Source organism: Podarcis filfolensis, assembly GCF_964270895.1.
Source record: "Podarcis filfolensis genome assembly, chromosome: 8".
Classification (NCBI taxonomy): Eukaryota; Metazoa; Chordata; class Lepidosauria; order Squamata; family Lacertidae; genus Podarcis; species Podarcis filfolensis.
Genome location: NC_139611.1, coordinates 20,126,373 through 20,150,997, shown reverse-complemented (window position 1 = coordinate 20,150,997; position 24,625 = coordinate 20,126,373). Strand labels below are relative to the sequence as shown.

Sequence of the window (24,625 nt, the reverse complement as noted above, 5' to 3'; positions counted from 1 at the left end):
TCAAAAAATCTTTTTCCTCCGGTTAAGTTGTCGAGGGCTGATTTCTTGTCCTGTGATAAAAAGCCTTTTGTTTCGACCGCCAAATCTTTCAGGGGAGCTTTTGCAACCGTTGGGCACCATTTTTGAGTGAATTGCCGAAAGTCAGATTTTTGCTGAAATTGTGACCCCGGGGCTTAGGGATTTTTTCAAAAAATCTTTTTCCTCCGGTTAAGTTGTCGAGGGCTGATTTCTTGTCCTGTGATAGAAAGCCTTCTGTTTCGACCGCCAAAGCTGTCAGAGGAGCATTTGCAACCGTTTGGCACCATTTTTGAGTGAATTGCCGAAAGACAGATTTTTGCTGAAATTGTGACCTCGGGGCTTAGGAATTTTTTCAAAAAATCTTTTTCCTCCGGTTAAGTTGTCGAGGGCTGATTTCTTGTCCTGTGATAAGAAGCCTTTTGTTTTGACCGCCAAATCTTTCAGGGGAGCATTTTCAATTGTTGGGCACCATTTTTGAGAGAATTGCCGAAAGTCAGATTTTTGCTGAAATTGTGACCCCGGGGCTTAGGGATTTTTTCAAAAAATCTTTTTCCTCCGGTTAAGTTGTCGAGGGCTGATTTCTTGTCCTGTGATAAGAAGCCTTTTGTTTCGACCGCCAAACCTTTCAGGGGAGCATTTTCAATTGTTGGGCACCATTTTTGAGATAATTGCCGAAAGCCAGATTTTTTCTGAAATTGTGACCCCGGGGCTTAGGAATTTTTTCAAAAAATCTTTTTCCTCCGGTTAAGTTGTCGAGGGCTGATTTCTTGTCCTGTGATAAAAAGCCTTTTGTTTCGACCGCCAAACCTTTCAGGGGAGCATTTTCAATTGTTGGGCACCATTTTTGAGACAATTGCCGAAAGTCAGATTTTTGCTGAAATTGTGACCCCGGGGCTTAGGAATTTTTTCAAAAAATCTTTTTCCTCCGGTTAAGTTGTCGAGGGCTGATTTCTTGTCCTGTGATAAAAAGCCTTCTGTTTCGACCGCCAAAGCTTTCCGAGGAGCATTTGCAACCGTTTGGCACCATTTTTGAGTGAATTGCCGAAAGTCAGATTTTTTCTGAAATTGTGACCCCGGGGCTTAGGAATTTTTTCAAAAAATCTTTTTCCTCCGGTTAAGTTGTCGAGGGCTGATTTCTTGTCCTGTGATAAGAAGCCTTTTGTTTCGACCGCCAAACCTTTCAGGGGAGCATTTTCAATTCTTGGGCACCATTTTTGAGACAATTGCCGAAAGTCAGATTTTTTCTGAAATTGTGACCCCGGGGCTTAGGAATTTTTTCAAAAAATCTTTTTCCTCCGGTTAAGTTGTCGAGGGCTGATTTCTTGTCCTGTGATAAGAAGTCTTTTGTTTCGACCGCCAAAACTTTCACGGGAGCATTTGCAATTGTTGGGCACCATTTTTGAGAGAATTGCCGAAAGTCAGATTTTTTCTGAAATTGTGACCCCGGGGCTTAGGGATTTTTTCAAAAAAATCTTTTTCCTCCGGTTAAATTGTCGAGGGCTGATTTCTTGTCCTGTGATAAAAAGCCTTCTGTTTCGAACGCCAAACCTTTCAGGGGAGCATTTGCAACAGTTTGGCACCATTTTTGAGTGAATTGCCGAAAGTCAGATTTTTGCTGAAATTGTGACCCCGGGGCTTAGGGATTTTTTCGAAAAAATCTTTTTCCGCCTCTTAAGTTGTCGGGGGTTGTTTTCTTGTCCTGTGATAAAAAGCCTTCTGTTCAGACATCCAAACCTTTCAGAGGAGCATTTGCAACCGTTTGGCACCATTTTTGAGTGAATTGCCGAAAGTCAGATTTTTGCTGAAATTGTGACCCCGGGGCTTAGGAATTTTTTCGAAAAAATCTTTTCCCGCCGGTTAAGTTGTCGAGGGTTGATTTCTTGACCTGTGATAAAAAGCCTTCTGTTTAGACCGCCATACCTGACAGAGGAGCATGTGCAATCGTTGGGCACCATTTTTGAGTGAATTGCCGAAAGTCAGATTTTTGCTGAAATTGTGACCCCGGGGCTTAGGAATTTTTTCGAAAAAATGTTTTTCCGCCGCTTAAGTTGTCGAGGACTGATTTCTTGTCCTGTGATAAGAAGCCTTTTGTTTCGACCGCCAAACCTGTCAGAGGAGCATGTGCAACCGTTGGGCACCATTTTTGAGTGAATTGCCGAAAGTCAGATTTTTGCTGAAATTGTGACCCCGGGTAGGGATTTTTTCAAAAAATCTTTTTCCTCCGGTTAAGTTGTCGAGGGCTGATTTCTTGTCCTGTGATAAAAAGCCTTCTGTTTCGACCGCCAAAGCTGTCAGAGGAGCATTTGCAACCGTTTTGCACCATTTTTGGGTGAATTGCCGAAAGACAGATTTTTGCTGAAATTGTGACCCCGGGGCTTAGGAACTTTTTCAAAAAATCTTTTTCCTCCGGTTAAGTTGTCGAGGGCTGATTTCTTGTCCTGTGATAAGAAGCCTTTTGTTTCGACCGCCAAACCTTTCAGGGGAGCATTTGCAATTGTTGGGCACCATTTTTGAGAGAATTGCCGAAAGTCAGATTTTTTCTGAAATTGTGATCCCGGGGTTTAGGGATTTTTTCAAAAAAATCTTTTTCCTCCGGTTAAATTGTCGAGGGCTGATTTCTTGTCCTGTGATAAAAAGCCTTTTGTTTCGACCGCCAAACCTTTCAGGGGAGCATTTTCAATTCTTGGGCACCATTTTTGAGACAATTGCCGAAAGTCAGATTTTTTCTGAAATTGTGACCCCGGGGCTTAGGAATTTTTTCAAAAAATCTTTTTCCTCCGGTTAAGTTGTCGAGGGCTGATTTCTTGTCCTGTGATAAGAAGTCTTTTGTTTCGACCGCCAAAACTTTCACGGGAGCATTTTCAATTCTTGGGCACCATTTTTGAGAGAATTGCCGAAAGTCAGATTTTTTCTGAAATTGTGACCCCGGGGCTTAGGGATTTTTTCAAAAAAATCTTTTTCCTCCGGTTAAATTGTCGAGGGCTGATTTCTTGTCCTGTGATAAAAAGCCTTCTGTTTCGAACGCCAAACCTTTCAGGGGAGCATTTGCAACAGTTTGGCACCATTTTTGAGTGAATTGCCGAAAGTCAGATTTTTGCTGAAATTGTGACCCCGGGGCTTAGGGATTTTTTCGAAAAAATCTTTTTCCGCCTCTTAAGTTGTCGGGGGTTGTTTTCTTGTCCTGTGATAAAAAGCCTTCTGTTCAGACATCCAAACCTTTCAGAGGAGCATTTGCAACCGTTTGGCACCATTTTTGAGTGAATTGCCGAAAGTCAGATTTTTGCTGAAATTGTGACCCCGGGGCTTAGGAATTTTTTCGAAAAAATCTTTTCCCGCCGGTTAAGTTGTCGAGGGTTGATTTCTTGACCTGTGATAAAAAGCCTTCTGTTTAGACCGCCATACCTGACAGAGGAGCATGTGCAATCGTTGGGCACCATTTTTGAGTGAATTGCCGAAAGTCAGATTTTTGCTGAAATTGTGACCCCGGGGCTTAGGAATTTTTTCGAAAAAATGTTTTTCCGCCGCTTAAGTTGTCGAGGACTGATTTCTTGTCCTGTGATAAGAAGCCTTTTGTTTCGACCGCCAAACCTGTCAGAGGAGCATGTGCAACCGTTGGGCACCATTTTTGAGTGAATTGCCGAAAGTCAGATTTTTGCTGAAATTGTGACCCCGGGTAGGGATTTTTTCAAAAAATCTTTTTCCTCCGGTTAAGTTGTCGAGGGCTGATTTCTTGTCCTGTGATAAAAAGCCTTCTGTTTCGACCGCCAAAGCTGTCAGAGGAGCATTTGCAACCGTTTTGCACCATTTTTGGGTGAATTGCCGAAAGACAGATTTTTGCTGAAATTGTGACCCCGGGGCTTAGGAACTTTTTCAAAAAATCTTTTTCCTCCGGTTAAGTTGTCGAGGGCTGATTTCTTGTCCTGTGATAAGAAGCCTTTTGTTTCGACCGCCAAACCTTTCAGGGGAGCATTTGCAATTGTTGGGCACCATTTTTGAGAGAATTGCCGAAAGTCAGATTTTTTCTGAAATTGTGATCCCGGGGTTTAGGGATTTTTTCAAACAAATCTTTTTCCTCCGGTTAAATTGTCGAGGGCTGATTTCTTGTCCTGTGATAAAAAGCCTTTTGTTTCGACCGCCAAACCTTTCAGGGGAGCATTTTCAATTCTTGGGCACCATTTTTGAGACAATTGCCGAAAGTCAGATTTTTTCTGAAATTGTGACCCCGGGGCTTAGGAATTTTTTCAAAAAATCTTTTTCCTCCGGTTAAGTTGTCGAGGGCTGATTTCTTGTCCTGTGATAAGAAGTCTTTTGTTTCGACCGCCAAAACTTTCACGGGAGCATTTGCAATTGTTGGGCACCATTTTTGAGAGAATTGCCGAAAGTCAGATTTTTTCTGAAATTGTGACCCCGGGGCTTAGGGATTTTTTCAAAAAAATCTTTTTCCTCCGGTTAAATTGTCGAGGGCTGATTTCTTGTCCTGTGATAAAAAGCCTTCTGTTTCGAACGCCAAACCTTTCAGGGGAGCATTTGCAACAGTTTGGCACCATATTTGAGTGAATTGCCGAAAGTCAGATTTTTGCTGAAATTGTGACCCCGGGGCTTAGGGATTTTTTCGAAAAAATCTTTTTCCGCCGCTTAAGTTGTTGGGGGTTGTTTTCTTGTCCTGTGATAAAAAGCCTTCTGTTCAGACATCCAAACCTTTCAGAGGAGCATTTGCAACCGTTTGGCACCATTTTTGAGTGAATTGCCGAAAGTCAGATTTTTGCTGAAATTGTGACCCCGGGGCTTAGGGATTTTTTCAAAAAATCTTTTCCCGCCGGTTAAGTTGTCGAGGGTTGATTTCTTGACCTGTGATAAAAAGCCTTCTGTTTAGACCGCCATACCTGTCAGAGGAGCATGTGCAACCGTTGGGCACCATTTTTGAGTGAATTGCCGAAAGTCAGATTTTTGCTGAAATTGTGACCCCGGGGCTTAGGGATTTTTTCAAAAAATCTTTTTCCGCCGCTTAAGTTGTCGAGGACTGATTTCTTGTCCTGTGATAAGAAGCCTTTTGTTTCGACCGCCAAATCTTTCAGGGGAGCATATGCAATTGTTGGGCACCATTTTTGAGAGAATTGCCGAAAGTCAGATTTTTGCTGAAATTGTGACCCCGGGGCTTAGGGATTTTTTCAAAAAATCTTTTTCCTCCGGTTCAGTTGTCGAGGGCTGATTTCTTGTCCTGTGATAAGAAGGCTTTTGTTTCGACCGCCAAACCTTTCAGGGGAGCATTTTCAATTGTTGGGCACCATTTTTGAGACAATTGCCGAAAGTCAGATTTTTTCTGAAATTGTGACCCCGGGGCTTAGGGATTTTTTCAAAAAAATCTTTTTCCTCCGGTTAAATTGTCGAGGGCTGATTTCTTGTCCTGTGATAAAAAGCTTTCTGTTTCGAACGCCAAACCTTTCAGGGGAGCATTTGCAACCGTTTGGCACCATTTTTGAGTGAATTGCCGAAAGTCAGATTTTTGCTGAAATTGTGACCCCGGGGCTTAGGGATTTTTTTTGAAAAAATCTTTTTCCGCCGCTTAAGTTGTCGGGAGTTGTTTTCTTGTCCTGTGATAGAAAGCCTTCTGTTTCGACCGCCAAAGTTTTCAGAGGAGCTTTTGCAACCGTTGGGCACCATTTTTGAGTGAATTGCCGAATGTCAGATTTTTGCTGAAATTGTGGCCCCGGGGCTTAGGGATTTTTTCGAAAAAATCTTTTCCCGCCGGTTAAGTTGTCGAGGGTTGATTTCTTGACCTGTGATAAAAAGCCTTCTGTTTAGACCGCCATACCTGTCAGAGGAGCATGTGCAACCGTTGGGCACCATTTTTGAGTGAATTGCCGAAAGTCAGATTTTTGCTGAAATTGTGACCCCGGGTAGGGATTTTTTCAAAAAATCTTTTTCCGCCGCTTAAGTTGTCGAGGACTGATTTCTTGTCCTGTGATAAGAAGCCTTTTGTTTCGACCGCCAAACCTGTCAGAGGAGCATGTGCAACCGTTGGGCACCATTTTTGAGTGAATTGCCGAAAGTCAGATTTTTGCTGAAATTGTGACCCCGGGTAGGGATTTTTTCAAAAAATCTTTTTCCTCCGGTTAAGTTGTCGAGGGCTGATTTCTTGTCCTGTGATAAAAAGCCTTCTGTTTCGACCGCCAAAGCTGTCAGAGGAGCATTTGCAACCGTTTTGCACCATTTTTGGGTGAATTGCCGAAAGACAGATTTTTGCTGAAATTGTGACCCCGGGGCTTAGGAACTTTTTCAAAAAATCTTTTTCCTCCGGTTAAGTTGTCGAGGGTTGATTTCTTGTCCTGTGATAAGAAGCCTTTTGTTTCGACCGCCAAACCTTTCAGGGGAGCATTTGCAATTGTTGGGCACCATTTTTGAGAGAATTGCCGAAAGTCAGATTTTTTCTGAAATTGTGATCCCGGGGTTTAGGGATTTTTTCAAAAAAATCTTTTTCCTCCGGTTAAATTGTCGAGGGCTGATTTCTTGTCCTGTGATAAAAAGCCTTCTGTTTCGAACGCCAAACCTTTCAGGGGAGCATGTGCAACCGTTTGGCACCATTTTTGAGTTAATTGCCGAAAGTCAGATTTTTGCTGAAATTGTGACCCCGGGGCTTAGGGATTTTTTTTGAAAAAATCTTTTTCCGCCGCTTAAGTTGTGGGGAGTTGTTTTCTTGTCCTGTGATAGAAAGCCTTCTGTTTCGACCGCCAAAGTTTTCAGAGGAGCTTTTGCAACCGTTGGGCACCATTTTTGAGTGAATTGCCGAATGTCAGATTTTTGCTGAAATTGTGACCCCGGGGCTTAGGAATTTTTTCAAAAAATCTTTTTCCTCCGGTTAAGTTGTCGAGGGCTGATTTCTTGTCCTGTGATAAGAAGCCTTTTGTTTCGACTGCCAAACCTTTCAGGGGAGCATTTTCAATTGTTTGGCACCATTTTTGAGACAATTGCCGAAAGTCAGATTTTTTCTGAAATTGTGACCCCGGGGCTTAGGGATTTTTTCAAAAAATCTTTTTCCTCCGGTTAAGTTGTCGAGGGCTGATTTCTTGTCCTGTGATAAGAAGCCTTTTGTTTCGACCGCCAAACCTTTCAGGGGAGCATTTTCAATTGTTGGGCACCATTTTTGAGATAATTGCAGAAAGTCAGATTTTTTCTGAAATTGTGACCCCGGGGCTTAGGAATTTTTTCAAAAAATCTTTTTCCTCCGGTTTAGTTGTCGAGGGCTGATTTCTTGTCCTGTGATAAGAAGCCTTTTGTTTCGACCGCCAAACCTTTCAGGGGAGCATTTTCAATTCTTGGGCACCATTTTTGAGACAATTGCCGAAAGTCAGATTTTTTCTGAAATTGTGACCCCGGGGCTTAGGAATTTTTTCAAAAAATCTTTTTCCTCCGGTTAAGTTGTCGAGGGCTGATTTCTTGTCCTGTGATAAGAAGTCTTTTGTTTCGACCGCCAAAACTTTCACGGGAGCATTTGCAATTGTTGGGCACCATTTTTGAGAGAATTGCCGAAAGTCAGATTTTTTCTGAAATTGTGACCCCGGGGCTTAGGAATTTTTTCAAAAAAATCTTTTTCCTCCGGTTAAATTGTCGAGGGCTGATTTCTTGTCCTGTGATAAAAAGCCTTCTGTTTCGAACGCCAAACCTTTCAGGGGAGCATTTGCAACCGTTTGGCACCATTTTTGAGTGAATTGCCGAAAGTCAGATTTTTGCTGAAATTGTGACCCCGGGGCTTAGGGATTTTTTCGAAAAAATCTTTTTCCGCCGCTTAAGTTGTCGGGGGTTGTTTTCTTGTCCTGTGATAAAAAGCCTTCTGTTCAGACATCCAAATCTTTCAGAGGAGCATTTGCAACCGTTTGGCACCATTTTTGAGTGAATTGCCGAAAGTCAGATTTTTGCTGAAATTGTGACCCCGGGGCTTAGGGATTTTTTCGAAAAAATCTTTTCCCGCCGGTTAAGTTGTCGAGGGTTGATTTCTTGACCTGTGATAAAAAGCCTTCTGTTTAGACCGCCATACCTGTCAGAGGAGCATGTGCAACCGTTGGGCACCATTTTTGAGTGAATTGCCGAAAGTCAGATTTTTGCTGAAATTGTGACCCCGGGGCTTAGGGATTTTTTCAAAAAATCTTTTCCCGCCGGTTAAGTTGTTGAGGGTTGATTTCTTGACCTGTGATAAAAAGCCTTCTGTTTAGACCGCCATACCTGTCAGAGGAGCATGTGCAACCGTTGGGCACCATTTTTGAGTGAATTGCCGAAAGTCAGTTTTTTGCTGAAATTGTGACCCCCGGGGCTTAGGGATTTTTTCAAAAAATCTTTTTCCGCCGCTTAAGTTGTCGAGGACTGATTTCTTGTCCTGTGATAAGAAGCCTTTTGTTTCGACCACCAAACCTGTCAGAGGAGCATGTGCAACCGTTGGGCACCATTTTTGAGTGAATTGCCGAAAGTCAGATTTTTGCTGAAATTGTGACCCCGGGGCTTAGGGATTTTTTCAAAAAATATTTTTCCTCCGGTTAAGTTGTCGAGGGCTGATTTCTTGTCCTGTGATAAAAAGCCTTCTGTTTCGACCGCCAAAGCTGTCAGAGGAGCATTTGCAACCGTTTGGCACCATTTTTGGGTGAATTGCCGAAAGACAGATTTTTGCTGAAATTGTGACCCCGGGGCTTAGGAATTTTTTCAAAAAATCTTTTTCCTCCGGTTAAGTTGTCGAGGGCTGATTTCTTTCCTGTTGTAAAAAGCCTTCTGTTTCGACCGCCAAAGTTTTCCGAGGAGCATTTGCAACCGTTTGGCACCATTTTTGAGTGAATTGCCGAAAGTCAGATTTTTGCTGAAATTGTGACCCCGGGGCTTAGGGATTTTTTCAAAAAATCTTTTTCCTCCGGTTAAGTTGTCGAGGGCTGATTTCTTTCCTGTTGTAAAAAGCCTTCTGTTTCGACCGCCAAAGTTTTCCGAGGAGCATTTGCAACCGTTTGGCACCATTTTTGAGTGAATTGCCGAAAGTCAGATTTTTGCTGAAATTGTGACCCCGGGGCTTAGGGATTTTTTCAAAAAATCTTTTGCCGCCGGTTAAGTTGTCGAGGGCTGATTTCTTGTCCTGTGATAAGAAGCCTTTTGTTTCGAACGCCAAACCTTTCAGGGGAGCATTTGCAACCGTTTGGCACCATTTTTGAGTGAATTGCCGAAAGTCAGATTTTTTCTGAAATTGTGACCCCGGGGCTTAGGTATTTTTTCAAAAAAATCTTTTTCCTCCGGTTAAATTGTCGAGGGCTGATTTCTTGTCCTGAGATAAAAAACCTTCTGTTTCGAACGCCAAACGTTTCAGGGGAGCATTTGCAACCGTTTGGCACCATTTTTGAGTGAATTGCCGAAAGTCAGATTTTTGCTGAAATTGTGACCCCGGGGCTTAGGTATTTTTTCAAAAAAATCTTTTGCCGCCGGTTAAGTTGTTGAGGGCTGATTTCTTGTCCTGTGATAAAAAGCCGTTTGTTTCGACCGCCAAAGCTGTCAGAGGAGCTTTTGCAACCGTTGGGCACCATTTTTGAGTGAATTGCCGAATGTCAGATTTTTGCTGAAATTGTGACCCCGGGGCTTAGGGATTTTTTCGAAAAAATCTTTTTCCGCCGCTTAAGTTGTCGGGGGTTGTTTTCTTGTCCTGTGATAAAAAGCCTTCTGTTCAGACATCCAAACCTTTCAGAGGAGCATTTGCAACCGTTTGGCACCATTTTTGAGTGAATTGCCGAAAGTCAGATTTTTGCTGAAATTGTGACCCCGGGGCTTAGGGATTTTTTCAAAAAATCTTTTCCCGCCGGTTAAGTTGTTGAGGGTTGATTTCTTGACCTGTGATAAAAAGCCTTCTGTTTAGACCGCCATACCTGTCAGAGGAGCATGTGCAACCGTTGGGCACCATTTTTGAGTGAATTGCCGAAAGTCAGATTTTTGCTGAAATTGTGACCCCGGGGCTTAGGGATTTTTTCAAAAAATCTTTTTCCGCCGCTTAAGTTGTCGAGGACTGATTTCTTGTCCTGTGATAAGAAGCCTTTTGTTTCGACCACCAAACATGTCAGAGGAGCTTTTGCAACCGTTGGGCACCATTTTTGAGTGAATTGCCGAAAGTCAGATTTTTGCTGAAATTGTGACCCCGGGGCTTAGGGATTTTTTCAAAAAATATTTTTCCTCCGGTTAAGTTGTCGAGGGATGATTTCTTGTCCTGTGATAAAAAGCCTTCTGTTTAGACCGCCAAAGCTGTCAGAGGAGCATTTGCAACCGTTTGGCACCATTTTTGGGTGAATTGCCGAAAGACAGATTTTTGCTGAAATTGTGACCCCGGGGCTTAGGAATTTTTTCAAAAAATCTTTTTCCTCCGGTTAAGTTGTCGAGGGCTGATTCCTTGTCCTGTAATAAAAAGCCTTCTGTTTCGACCGCCAAACCTTTCAGAGGAGCTTTTGCAACCGTTGGGCACCATTTTTGAGTGAACTGCCGAATGTCAGATTTTTGCTGAAATTGTGACCCCGGGGCTTAGGGATTTTTTTTAAAAAAATCTTTTTCCTCCGCTTAAGTTGTCGAGGGCTGATTTCTTTCCTGTTGTAAAAAGCCTTCTGTTTCGACCGCCAAAGTTTTCCGAGGAGCATTTGCAACCGTTTGGCACCATTTTTGAGTGAATTGCCGAAAGTCAGATTTTTGCTGAAATTGTGACCCCGGGGCTTAGGGATTTTTTCAAAAAAATCTTTTTCCTCCGGTTAAATTGTCGAGGGCTGATTTCTTGTCCTGTGATAAAAAGCCTTCTGTTTCGAACGCCAAACCTTTCAGGGGAGCATTTGCAACCGCTTGGCACCATTTTTGAGTGAATTGCCGAAAGTCAGATTTTTGCTGAAATTGTGACCCCGGGGCTTAGGGATTTTTTCAAAAAATCTTTTCCCGCCGGTTAAGTTGTTGAGGGTTGATTTCTTGACCTGTGATAAAAAGCCTTCTGTTTAGACCGCCATACCTGTCAGAGGAGCATGTGCAACCGTTGGGCACCATTTTTGAGTGAATTGCCGAAAGTCAGATTTTTGCTGAAATTGTGACCCCGGGGCTTAGGGATTTTTTCAAAAAATCTTTTTCCGCCGCTTAAGTTGTCGAGGACTAATTTCTTGTCCTGTGATAAGAAGCCTTTTGTTTCGACCACCAAACCTGTCAGAGGAGCATGTGCAACCGTTGGGCACCATTTTTGAGTGAATTGCCGAAAGTCAGATTTTTGCTGAAATTGTGACCCCGGGGCTTAGGGATTTTTTCAAAAAATATTTTTCCTCCGGTTAAGTTGTCGAGGGATGATTTCTTGTCCTGTGATAAAAAGCCTTCTGTTTCGACCCCCAAAGCTGTCAGAGGAGCATTTGCAACCGTTTGGCACCATTTTTGGGTGAATTGCCGAAAGACAGATTTTTGCTGAAATTGTGACCCCGGGGCTTAGGGATTTTTTTAAAAAAAATCTTTTTCCTCCGCTTAAGTTGTCGAGGGCTGATTTCTTTCCTGTTGTAAAAAGCCTTCTGTTTCGACCGCCAAAGTTTTCCGAGGAGCATTTGCAACCGTTTGGCACCATTTTTGAGTGAATTGCCGAAAGTCAGATTTTTGCTGAAATTGAGACCCCGGGGCTTAGGGATTTTTTCAAAAAATCTTTTGCCGCCGGTTAAGTTGTCGAGTGCTGATTTCTTGTCCTGTGATAAGAAGCCTTTTGTTTCGACCGCCAAACCTTTCAGGGGAGCATTTGCAATTGTTGGGCACCATTTTTGAGAGAATTGCCGAAAGTCAGATTTTTGCTGAAATTGTGACCCCGGGGCTTAGGGATTTTTTCAAAAAAATCTTTTTCCTCCGGTTAAATTGTCGAGGGCTGATTTCTTGTCCTGTGATAAAAAGCCTTCTGTTTCGAACGCCAAACCTTTCAGGGGAGCATTTGCAACCGTTTGGCACCATTTTTGAGTGAATTGCCGAAAGTCAGATTTTTGCTGAAATTGTGACCCCGGGGCTTAGGGATTTTTTCGAAAAAATCTTTTTCCGCCGCTTAAGTTGTCGGGGGTTGTTTTCTTGTCCTGTGATAGAAAGCCTTCTGTTTCGACCGCCAAAGCTGTCAGAGGAGCATTTGCAACCGTTTGGCACCATTTTTGAGTGAATTGCCGAAGGACAGATTTTTGCTGAAATTGTGACCCCGGGGCATAGGAATTTTTTCAAAAAATCTTTTTCCTCCGGTTATGTTGTCGAGGGCTGATTTCTTGATTTGTGATAAGAAGCCTTTTGTTTCGAACGCCAAACCTTTCAGGGGAGCATTTGCAACCGTTTGGCACCATTTTTGAGTGAATTGCCGAAAGTCAGATTTTTTCTGAAATTGTGACCCCGGGGCTTAGGTATTTTTTCAAAAAAATCTTTTTCCTCCGGTTAAATTGTCGAGGGCTGATTTCTTGTCCTGAGATAAAAAACCTTCTGTTTCGAACGCCAAACGTTTCAGGGGAGCATTTGCAACCGTTTGGCACCATTTTTGAGTGAATTGCCGAAAGTCAGATTTTTGCTGAAATTGTGACCCCGGGGCTTAGGTATTTTTTCAAAAAAATCTTTTGCCGCCGGTCAAGTTGTTGAGGGCTGATTTCTTGTCCTGTGATAAAAAGCCGTTTGTTTCGACCGCCAAAGCTGTCAGAGGAGCTTTTGCAACCGTTGGGCACCATTTTTGAGTGAATTGCCGAATGTCAGATTTTTGCTGAAATTGTGACCCCGGGGCTTAGGGATTTTTTCAAAAAATCTTTTGCCGCCGGTTAAGTTGTTGAGGGCTGATTTCTTGTCCTGTGATAAAAAGCCGTTTGTTTCGACCGCCAAAGCTGTCAGAGGAGCTTTTGCAAGCGTTGGGCACCATTTTTGAGTGAATTGCCGAATGTCAGATTTTTGCTGAAATTGTGACCCCGGGGCTTAGGGATTTTTTCGAAAAAATCTTTTTCCGCCGCTTAAGTTGTCGGGGGTTGTTTTCTTGTCCTGTGATAAAAAGCCTTCTGTTCAGACATCCAAACCTTTCAGAGGAGCATTTGCAACCGTTTGGCACCATTTTTGAGTGAATTGCCGAAAGTCAGATTTTTTCTGAAATTGTGACCCCGGGGCTTAGGCATTTTTTCAAAAAATCTTTTGCCACCGGTTAAGTTGTTGAGGGCTGATTTCTTGTCCCGTGATAAAAAGCCATTTGTTTCGACCGCCAAACCTTTCATGGGAGCATTTGCAATTGTTGGGCACCATTTTTGAGAGAATTGCCGAAAGTCAGTTTTTTTCTGAAATTGTGACCCCGGGGCTTAGGGATTTTTTCAAAAAATCTTTTTCCTCCGGTTAAGTTGTCGAGGGCTGATTTCTTGTCCTGTGATAAAAAGCCTTTTGTTTTGACCGCCAAACCTTTCAGGGGAGCATTTGCAACCGTTTGGCACCATTTTTGAGTGAATTGCCGAAAGACAGATTTTTGCTGAAATTGTGACCCCGGGGCTTAGGAATTTTTTCAAAAAATCTTTTTCCTCCGGTTAAGTTGTCGAGGGCTGATTTCTTGTCCTGTGATAAGAAGCCTTTTGTTTCGACCGCCAAAGCTTTCAGGGGAGCATTTGCAATTGTTGAGCACCATTTTTGAGAGAATTGCCGAAAGTCAGATTTTTGCTGAAATTCTGACCCCGGGGCTTAGGGATTTTTTCAAAAAATCTTTTGCCGCCGGTTAAGTTGTTGAGGGCTGATTTCTTGTCCTGTGATAAAAAGCCTTCTGTTTCGACCGCCAAAGCTTTCAGAGGAGCATTTGCAACCGTTGGGCACCATTTTTGAGTGAACTGCCGAATGTCAGATTTTTGCTGAAATTGTGACCCCAGGGCTTAGGAATTTTTTCAAAAAATCTTTTTCCTCCGGTTAAGTTGTCGAGGGCTGATTTCTTGTCCTGTGATAAGAAGCCTTTTGTTTCGACCGCCAAACCTTTCAGGGGAGCATTTGCAATTGTTGGGCACCATTTTTGAGAGAATTGCCGAAAGTCAGATTTTTTCTGAAATTGTGACCCCGGGGCTTAGGGATTTTTTCAAAAAAATCTTTTTCCTCCGGTTAAATTGTCGAGGGCTGATTTCTTGTCCTGTGATAAAAAGCCTTCTGTTTCGAACGCCAAACCTTTCAGGGGAGCATTTGCAACCGTTTGGCACCATTTTTGAGTGAATTGCCGAAAGTCAGATTTTTGCTGAAATTGTGACCCCGGGGCTTAGGGATTTTTTCGAAAAAATCTTTTTCCGCCGCTTAAGTTGTCGGGGGTTGTTTTCTTGTCCTGTGATAGAAAGCCTTCTGTTTCGACCGCCAAAGCTGTCAGAGGAGCATTTGCAACCGTTTGGCACCATTTTTGAGTGAATTGCCGAAAGACAGATTTTTGCTGAAATTGTGACCCCGGGGCATAGGAATTTTTTCAAAAAATCTTTTTACTCCGGTTAAGTTGTCGAGGGCTGATTTCTTGATTTGTGATAAGAAGCCTTTTGTTTCGAACGCCAAACCTTTCAGGGGAGCATTTGCAACCGTTTGGCACCATTTTTGAGTGAATTGCCGAAAGTCAGATTTTTTCTGAAATTGTGACCCCGGGGCTTAGGTATTTTTTCAAAAAAATCTTTTTCCTCCGGTTAAATTGTCGAGGGCTGATTTCTTGTCCTGAGATAAAAAACCTTCTGTTTCGAACGCCAAACGTTTCAGGGGAGCATTTGCAACCGTTTGGCACCATTTTTGAGTGAATTGCCGAAAGTCAGATTTTTGCTGAAATTGTGACCCCGGGGCTTAGGTATTTTTTCAAAAAAATCTTTTGCCGCCGGTTAAGTTGTTGAGGGCTGATTTCTTGTCCTGTGATAAAAAGCCTTTTGTTTCGACCGCCAAAGCTGTCAGAGGAGCTTTTGCAACCGTTGGGCACCATTTTTGAGTGAATTGCCGAATGTCAGATTTTTGCTGAAATTGTGACCCCGGGGCTTAGGGATTTTTTCGAAAAAATCTTTTTCCGCCGCTTAAGTTGTCGGGGGTTGTTTTCTTGTCCTGTGATAAAAAGGCTTCTGTTCAGACATCCAAACCTTTCAGAGGAGCATTTGCAACCGTTTGGCACCATTTTTGAGTGAATTGCCGAAAGTCAGATTTTTGCTGAAATTGTGACCCCGGGGCTTAGGGATTTTTTCGAAAAAATCTTTTTCCGCCGGTTAAGTTGTTGAGGGTTGATTTCTTGACCTGTGATAAGAAGCCTTCTGTTTAGACCGCCATACCTGTCAGAGGAGCATGTCCAACCGTTGGGCACCATTTTTGAGTGAATTGCCGAAAGTCAGATTTTTGCTGAAATTGTGACCCCGGGGCTTAGGGATTTTTTCAAAAAATATTTTTCCTCCGGTTAAGTTGTCGAGGGCTCATTTCTTGTCCTGTGATAAAAAGCCTTCTGTTTCGACCGCCAAAGCTGTCAGAGGAGCATTTGCAACCGTTTGGCACCATTTTGGGGTGAATTGCCGAAAGACAGATTTTTGCTGAAATTGTGACCCCGGGGCTTAGGAATTTTTTCAAAAAATCTTTTTCCTCCGGTTAAGTTGTCGAGGGCTGATTCCTTGTCCTGTAATAAAAAGCCTTCTGTTTCGACCGCCAAACCTTTCAGAGGAGCTTTTGCAACCGTTGGGCACCATTTTTGAGTGAACTGCCGAATGTCAGATTTTTGCTGAAATTGTGACCCCGGGGCTTAGGGATTTTTTTAAAAAAAATCTTTTTCCTCCGCTTAAGTTGTCGAGGGCTGATTTCTTTCCTGTTGTAAAAAGCCTTCTGTTTCGACCGCCAAAGTTTTCCGAGGAGCATTTGCAACCGTTTGGCACCATTTTTGAGTGAATTGCCGAAAGTCAGATTTTTGCTGAAATTGTGACCCCGGGGCTTAGGGATTTTTTCAAAAAATCTTTTGCCGCCGGTTAAGTTGTCGAGGGCTGATTTCTTGTCCTGTGATAAGAAGCCTTTTGTTTCGACCGCCAAACCTTTCAGGGGAGCATTTGCAATTGTTGGGCACCATTTTTGAGAGAATTGCCGAAAGTCAGATTTTTTCTGAAATTGTGACCCCGGGGCTTAGGGATTTTTTCAAAAAAATCTTTTTCGTCCGGTTAAATTGTCGAGCGCTGATTTCTTGTCCTGTGATAAAAAGCCTTCTGTTTCGAACGCCAAACCTTTCAGGGGAGCATTTGCAACCGTTTGGCACCATTTTTGAGTGAATTGCCGAAAGTCAGATTTTTGCTGAAATTGTGACCCCGGGGCTTAGGGATTTTTTCGAAAAAATCTTTTTCCGCCGCTTAAGTTGTCGGGGGTTGTTTTCTTGATTTGTGATAAGAAGCCTTTTGTTTCGAACGCCAAACCTTTCAGGGGAGCATTTGCAACCGTTTGGCACCATTTTTGAGTGAATTGCCGAAAGTCAGATTTTTTCTGAAATTGTGACCCCGGGGCTTAGGTATTTTTTCAAAAAAATCTTTTTCCTCCGGTTAAATTGTCGAGGGCTGATTTCTTGTCCTGAGATAAAAAACCTTCTGTTTCGAACGCCAAACGTTTCAGGGGAGCATTTGCAACCGTTTGGCACCATTTTTGAGTGAATTGCCGAAAGTCAGATTTTTGCTGAAATTGTGACCCCGGGGCTTAGGTATTTTTTCAAAAAAACTTTTGCCGCCGGTTAAGTTGTTGAGGGCTGATTTCTTGTCCTGTGATAAAAAGCCGTTTGTTTCGACCGCCAAAGCTGTCAGAGGAGCTTTTGCAACCGTTGGGCACCATTTTTGAGTGAATTGCCGAATGTCAGATTTTTGCTGAAATTGTGACCCCGGGGCTTAGGGATTTTTTCGAAAAAATCTTTTTCCGCCGCTTAAGTTGTCGGGGGTTGTTTTCTTGTCCTGTGATAAAAAGCCTTCTGTTCAGACATCCAAACCTTTCAGAGGAGCATTTGCAACCGTTTGGCACCATTTTTGAGTGAATTGCCGAAAGTCAGATTTTTGCTGAAATTGTGACCCCGGGGCTTAGGGATTTTTTCAAAAAAATCTTTTTCCTCCGGTTAAATTGTCGAGGGCTGATTTCTTGTCCTGAGATAAAAAACCTTCTGTTTCGAACGCCAAACGTTTCAGGGGAGCATTTGCAACCGTTTGGCACCATTTTTGAGTGAATTGCCGAAAGTCAGATTTTTGCTGAAATTGTGACCCCGGGGGCTTAGGGATTTTTTCGAAAAAATCTTTTTCCGCCGCTTAAGTTGTCGGGGGTTGTTTTCTTGTCCTGTGATAAAAAGCCTTCTGTTTCGACCGCCAAAGCTTTCAGAGGAGCTTTTGCAACCGTTGGGCACCATTTTTGAGTGAATTGCCAAATGTCAGATTTTTGCTGAAATTGAGACCCCGGGGCTTAGGGATTTTTTCGAAAAAATCTTTTTCCGCCGCTTAAGTTGTCGAGGGCTGATTTCTTGTCCTGTGATAAAAAGCCTTTTGTTTCGACCGCCAAATCTTTCAGGGGAGCATTTGCAATTGTTGGGCACCATTTTTGAGTGAATTGCCGAAAGACAGATTTTTGCTGAAATTGTGACCCCGGGGCTTAGGAATTTTTTCAAAAAATCTTTTTCCTCCGGTTAAGTTGTCGAGGGCTGATTTCTTGTCCTGTGATAAGAAGCCTTTTGTTTCGACCGCCAAATCTTTCAGGGGAGCATTTGCAATTGTTGAGCACCATTTTTGAGAGAATTGCCGAAAGTCAGATTTTTGCTGAAATTCTGACCCCCGGGGCTTAGGGATTTTTTCAAAAAATCTTTTGCCGCCGGTTAAGTTGTTGAGGGCTGATTTCTTGTCCTGTGATAAAAAGCCTTCTGTTTCGACCGCCAAAGCTTTCAGAGGAGCTTTTGCAACCGTTGGGCACCATTTTTGAGTGAACTGCGGAATGTCAGATTTTTGCTGAAATTGTGACCCCGGGGCTTAGGAATTTTTTCAAAAAATCTTTTTCCTCCGGTTAAGTTGTCGAGGGCTGATTTCTTGTCCTGTGATAAGAATCCTTTTGTTTCGACCGCCAAATCTTTCAGGGGAGCATTTGCAATTGTTGGGCACCATTTTTGAGTGAATTGCCGAAAGACAGATTTTTGCTGAAATTGTGACCCCGGGGCTTAGGAATTTTTTCAAAAAATCTTTTTCCTCCGGTTAAGTTGTCGAGGGCTGATTTCTTGTCCTGTGATAAGAAGCCTTTTGTTTCGACCGCCAAATCTTTCAGGGGAGCATTTGCAATTGTTGAGCACCATTTTTGAGAGAATTGCCGAAAGTCAGATTTTTGTTGAAATTCTGACCCCGGGGCTTAGGGATTTTTTCAAAAAATCTTTTGCCGCCGGTTAAGTTGTTGAGGGCTGATTTCTTGTCCTGTGATAAAAAGCCTTCTGTTTCGACCGCCAAAGCTTTCAGAGGAGCTTTTGCAACCGTTGGGCACCATTTTTGAGTGAACTGCCGAATGTCAGATTTTTTCTGAAATTGTGACCCCGGGGCTTAGGAATTTTTTCAAAAAATCTTTTTCCTCCGGTTAAGTTGTTGAGGGCTGATTTCTTGTCCTGTGATAAGAAGCCTTTTGTTTCGACCGCCAAACCTTTCAGGGGAGCATTTGCAATTGTTGGGCACCATTTTTGAGAGAATTGCCGAAAGTCAGATTTTTTCTGAAATTGTGACCCCGGGGCTTAGGGATTTTTTCAAAAAAATCTTTTTCCTCCGGTTAAATTGTCGAGGGCTGATTTCTTGTCCTGTGATAAAAAGCCTTCTGTTTGGAAGGCCAAACCTTTCAGGGGAGCATTTGCAACCGTTTGGCACCATTTTTGAGTGAATTGCCGAAAGTCAGATTTTTGCTGAAATTGTGACCCCGGGGCTTAGTGATTTTTTCGAAAAAATATTTTTCCGCCGCTTCAGTTGTCGGGGGTTGTTTTCTTGTCCTGTGATAGAAAGCCTTCTGTTTCGACCGCCAAAGCTGTCAGAGGAGCATTTGCAACCGTTTGGCACCATTTTTGAGAGAATTGCCGAAAGTCAGATTTTTGCTGAAATTCTGACCCCGGGGCTTAGGAATTTTTTCAAAAAATCTTTTTCCTCCGGTTAAGTTGTTGAGGGCTGATTTCTTGTCCTGTGATAAAAAGCCTTCTGTTTGGAAGGCCAAACCTTTCAGGGGAGCATTTGCAACCGTTTGGCACCATTTTTGAGTGAATTGCCGAAAGACAGATTTTTGCTGAAATTGTGACCCCGGGGCTTAGGAATTTTTTCAAAAAATCTTTTTCCTCCGGTTAAGTTGTTGAGGGCTGATTTCTTGTCCTGTGATAAAAAGCCGTTTGTTTCGACCGCCAAAGCTGTCAGAGGAGCTTTTGCAACCGTTGGGCACCATTTTTGAGTGAATTGCCGAATGTCAGATTTTTGCTGAAATTGTGACCCCGGGGCTTAGGGATTTTTTCGAAAAAATCTTTTTCCGCCGCTTAAGTTGTCGGGGGTTGTTTTCTTGTCCTGTGATAAAAAGCCTTCTGTTCAGACATCCAAACCTTTCAGAGGAGCATTTGCAACCGTTTGGCACCATTTTTGAGTGAATTTCCGAAAGTCAGATTTTTGCTGAAATTGTGACCCCGGGTTTTTAGGGATTTTTTCAAAAAATCTTTTGCCGCCGGTTAAGTTGTCGAGTGCTGATTTCTTGTCCTGTGATAAAAAGCCGTTTGTTTCGACCGCCAAAGCTGTCAGAGGAGCTTTTGCAACCGTTGGGCACCATTTTTGAGTGAATTGCCGAATGTCAGATTTTTGCTGAAATTGTGACCCCGGGGCTTAGGGATTTTTTCGAAAAAATCTTTTTCCGCCGCTTAAGTTGTCGGGGGTTGTTTTCTTGTCCTGTGATAAAAAGCCTTCTGTTCAGACATCCAAACCTTTCAGAGGAGCATTTGCAACCATTTGGCACCATTTTTGAGTGAATTGCCGAAAGTCAGATTTTTGCTGAAATTGTGACCCCGGGGCTTAGGGATTTTTTCAAAAAATCTTTTGCCGCCGGTTAAGTTGTTGAGGGCTGATTTCTTGTCCCGTGATAAAAAGCCATTTGTTTCGACCACCAAACCTTTCATGGGAGCATTTGCAATTGTTGGGCACCATTTTTGAGAGAATTGCCGAAAGTCAGATTTTTGCTGAAATTGTGACCCCGGGGCTTAGGGATTTTTTCAAAAAATCTTTTGCCGCCGGTTAAGTTGTTGAGGGCTGATTTCTTGTCTCGTGATAAAAAGCCATTTGTTTCGACCACCAAACCTTTCATGGGAGCATTTGCAATTGTTGGGCACCATTTTTGAGAGAATTGCCGAAAGTCAGTTTTTTCTGAAATTGTGACCCCGGGGCTTAGGGATTTTTTCAAAAAATCTTTTTCCTCCGGTTAAGTTGTCGAGGGCTGATTTCTTGTCCTGTGATAAAAAGCCTTTTGTTTTGACCGCCAAACCTTTCAGGGGAGCATTTGCAACTGTTTGGCACCATTTTTGAGTGAACTGCGGAATGTCAGATTTTTGCTGAAATTGTGACCCTGGGGCTTAGGAATTTTTTCAAAAAATCTTTTGCCGCCGGTTAAGTTGTTGAGGGCTGATTTCTTGTCCCGTGATAAAAAGCCATTTGTTTCGACCACCAAACCTTTCATGGGAGCATTTGCAATTGTTGGGCACCATTTTTGAGAGAATTGCCGAAAGTCAGTTTTTTTCTGAAATTGTGACCCCGGGGCTTAGGGATTTTTTCAAAAAATCTTTTTCCTCCGGTTAAGTTGTCGAGGGCTGATTTCTTGTCCTGAGATAAAAAACCTTCTGTTTCGACTGCCAAAGCTGTCAGAGGAGCATTTGCAACCGTTTGGCACCATTTTTGAGTGAATTGCCGAAAGTCAGATTTTTGCTGAAATTGTGACCCCGGGGCTTAGGGATTTTTTCGAAAAAATATTTTTCTGCCGCTTCAGTTGTCGGGGGTTGTTTTCTTGTCCTGTGATAGAAAGCCTTCTGTTTCGACCGCCAAAGCTGTCAGAGGAGCATTTCCAACCGTTTGGCACCATTTTTGAGTGAATTGCCAAAAGACAGATTTTTGCTGAAATTGTGACCCCGGGGCTTAGGAATTTTTTCAAAAAATCTTTTTCCTCCGGTTAAGTTGTTGAGGGCTGATTTCTTGTCCTGTGATAAAAAGCCGTTTGTTTCGACCGCCAAAGCTGTCAGAGGAGCTTTTGCAACCGTTGGGCACCATTTTTGAGTGAATTGCCGAATGTCAGATTTTTGCTGAAATTGTGACCCCGGGGCTTAGGGATTTTTTCGAAAAAATCTTTTTCCGCCGCTTAAGTTGTCGGGGGTTGTTTTCTTGTCCTGTGATAAAAAGCCTTCTGTTCAGACATCCAAACCTTTCAGAGGAGCATTTGCAACCATTTGGCAGCATTTTTGAGTGAATTGCCGAAAGTCAGATTTTTGCTGAAATTGTGACCCCGGGGCTTAGGGATTTTTTCAAAAAATCTTTTGCCGCCGGTTAAGTTGTTGAGGGCTGATTTCTTGTCCCGTGATAAAAAGCCATTTGTTTCGACCACCAAACCTTTCATGGGAGCATTTGCAATTGTTGGGCACCATTTTTGAGAGAATTGCCGAAAGTCAGATTTTTGCTGAAATTGTGACCCCGGGGCTTAGGGATTTTTTCAAAAAATCTTTTGCCGCCGGTTAAGTTGTTGAGGGCTGATTTCTTGTCCCGTGATAAAAAGCCATTTGTTTCGACCACCAAACCTTTCATGGGAGCATTTGCAATTGTTGGGCACCATTTTTGAGAGAATTGCCGAAAGTCAGTTTTTTCTGAAATTGTGACCCCGGGGCTTAGGGATTTTTTCAAAAAATCTTTTTCCTCCGGTTAAGTTGTCGAGGGCTGATTTCTTGTCCTGTGATAAAAAGCCTTTTGTTTTGACCGCCAAACCTTTCAGGGGAGCATTTGCAACCGTTTGGCACCATTTTTGAGTGAACTGCGGAATGTCAGATTTTTGCTGAAATTGTGACCCTGGGGCTTAGGAATTTTTTCAAAAAATCTTTTGCCGCCGGTTAAGTTGTTGAGGGCTGATTTCTTGTCCCGTGATAAAAAGCCATTTGTTTCGACCACCAAACCTTTCATGGGAGCATTTGCAATTGTTGGGCACCATTTTTGAGAGAATTGCCGAAAGTCAGTTTTTTTCTGAAATTGTGACCCCGGGGCTTAGGGATTTTTTCAAAAAATCTTTTTCCTCCGGTTAAGTTGTCGAGGGCTGATTTCTTGTCCTGAGATAAAAAACCTTCTGTTTCGAACGCCAAACCTTTCAGGGGAGCATTTGCAACCGTTTGGCACCATTTTTGAGTGAATTGCCGAAAGTCAGATTTTTGCTGAAATTGTGACCCCGGGGCTTAGGGATTTTTTCGAAAAAATATTTTTCCGCCGCTTCAGTTGTCGGGGGTTGTTTTCTTGTCCTGTGATAGAAAGCCTTCTGTTTCGACCGCCAAAGCTGTCAGAGGAGCATTTCCAACCGTTTGACACCATTTTTGAGTGAATTGCCAAAAGACAGATTTTTGCTGAAATTGTGACCCCGGGGCTTAGGAATTTTTTCAAAAAATCTTTTTCCTCCGGTTAAGTTGTTGAGGGCTGATTTCTTGTCCTGTGATAAAAAGCCGTTTGTTTCGACCGCCAAAGCTGTCAGAGGAGCTTTTGCAACCGTTGCGCACCATTTTTGAGTGAATTGCCGAATGTCAGATTTTTGCTGAAATTGTGACCCCGGGGCTTAGGGATTTTTTCGAAAAAATCTTTTTCCGCCGCTTAAGTTGTCGGGGGTTGTTTTCTTGTCCTGTGATAAAAAGCCTTCTGTTCAGACATCCAAACCTTTCAGAGGAGCATTTGCAACCATTTGGCACCATTTTTGAGTGAATTGCCGAAAGTCAGATTTTTGCTGAAATTGTGACCCCGGGGCTTAGGGATTTTTTCAAAAAATCTTTTGCCGCCGGTTAAGTTGTTGAGGGCTGATTTCTTGTCCCGTGATAAAAAGCCATTTGTTTCGACCACCAAACCTTTCATGGGAGCATTTGCAATTGTTGGGCACCATTTTTGAGAGAATTGCCGAAAGTCAGTTTTTTTCTGAAATTGTGACCCCGGGGCTTAGGGATTTTTTCAAAAAATCTTTTTCCTCCGGTTAAGTTGTCGAGGGCTGATTTCTTGTCCTGAGATAAAAAACCTTCTGTTTCGAACGCCAAACGTTTCAGGGGAGCATTTGCAACCGTTTGGCACCATTTTTGAGTGAATTGCCGAAAGTCAGATTTTTGCTGAAATTGTGACCCCGGGGCTTAGGGATTTTTTCGAAAAAATATTTTTCCGCCGCTTCAGTTGTCGGGGGTTGTTTTCTTGTCCTGTGATAGAAAGCCTTCTGTTTCGACCGCCAAAGCTGTCAGAGGAGCATTTCCAACCGTTTGGCACCATTTTTGAGTGAATTGCCGAAAGACAGATTTTTGCTGAAATTGTGACCCCGGGGCTTAGGAATTTTTTCAAAAAATCTTTTTCCTCCGGTTAAGTTGTTGAGGGCTGATTTCTTGTCCTGTGATAAAAAGCCGTTTGTTTCGACCGCCAAAGCTGTCAGAGGAGCTTTTGCAACCGTTGGGCACCATTTTTGAGTGAATTGCTGAATGTCAGATTTTTGCTGAAATTGTGACCCCGGGGCTTAGGGATTTTTTCGAAAAAATCTTTTTCCGCCGCTTAAGTTGTCGGGGGTTGTTTTCTTGTCCTGTGATAAAAAGCCTTCTGTTCAGACATCCAAACCTTTCAGAGGAGCATTTGCAACCATTTGGCACCATTTTTGAGTGAATTGCCGAAAGTCAGATTTTTGCTGAAATTGTGACCCCGGGGCTTAGGGATTTTTTCAAAAAATCTTTTGCCGCCGGCTAAGTTGTTGAGGGCTGATTTCTTGTCCCGTGATAAAAAGCCATTTGTTTCGAGCACCAAACCTTTCATGGGAGCATTTGCAATTGTTGGGCACCATTTTTGAGAGAATTGCCGAAAGTCAGTTTTTTTCTGAAATTGTGACCCCGGGGCTTAGGGATTTTTTCAAAAAATCTTTTGCCGCCGGTTAAGTTGTTGAGGGCTGATTTCTTGTCCTGTGATAAAAAGCCTTCTGTTTCGACCGCCAAAGCTTTCAGAGGAGCTTTTGCAACCGTTGGGCACCATTTTTGAGTGAACTGCCGAATGTCAGATGTTTGCTGAAATTGTGACCCCGGGGCTTAGGAATTTTTTAAAAAAATCTTTTTCCTCCGGTTAAGTTGTCGAGGGCTGATTTCTTGTCCTGTGATAAGAAGCCTTTTGTTTCGACCGCCAAACCTTTCAGGGGAGCATTTGCAATTGTTGGGCACCATTTTTGAGAGAATTGCCGAATGTCAGATTTTTGCTGAAATTGTGACCCCGGGGCTTAGGAATTTTTTCAAAAAATCTTTTTCCTCCGGTTAAGTTGTCGAGGGCTGATTTCTTGTCCTGTGATAAGAAGCCTTTTGTTTCGACCGCCAAACCTTTCAGGGGAGCATTTGCAATTGTTGGGCACCATTTTTGAGAGAATTGCCGAAAGTCAGATTTTTTCTGAAATT

At 42.8% G+C, this 24,625-nt stretch overlaps 1 long non-coding RNA gene across 1 annotated transcript in view; it reads right to left on the bottom strand.

Annotated features, from left to right (window-relative positions):
- LOC310769644 overlaps positions 1 to 24,625 on the bottom strand; it is a 207,238-nt gene that overhangs the window by 83,055 nt on the left and 99,558 nt on the right. The gene's annotated exons all lie outside the window — the stretch shown is intronic.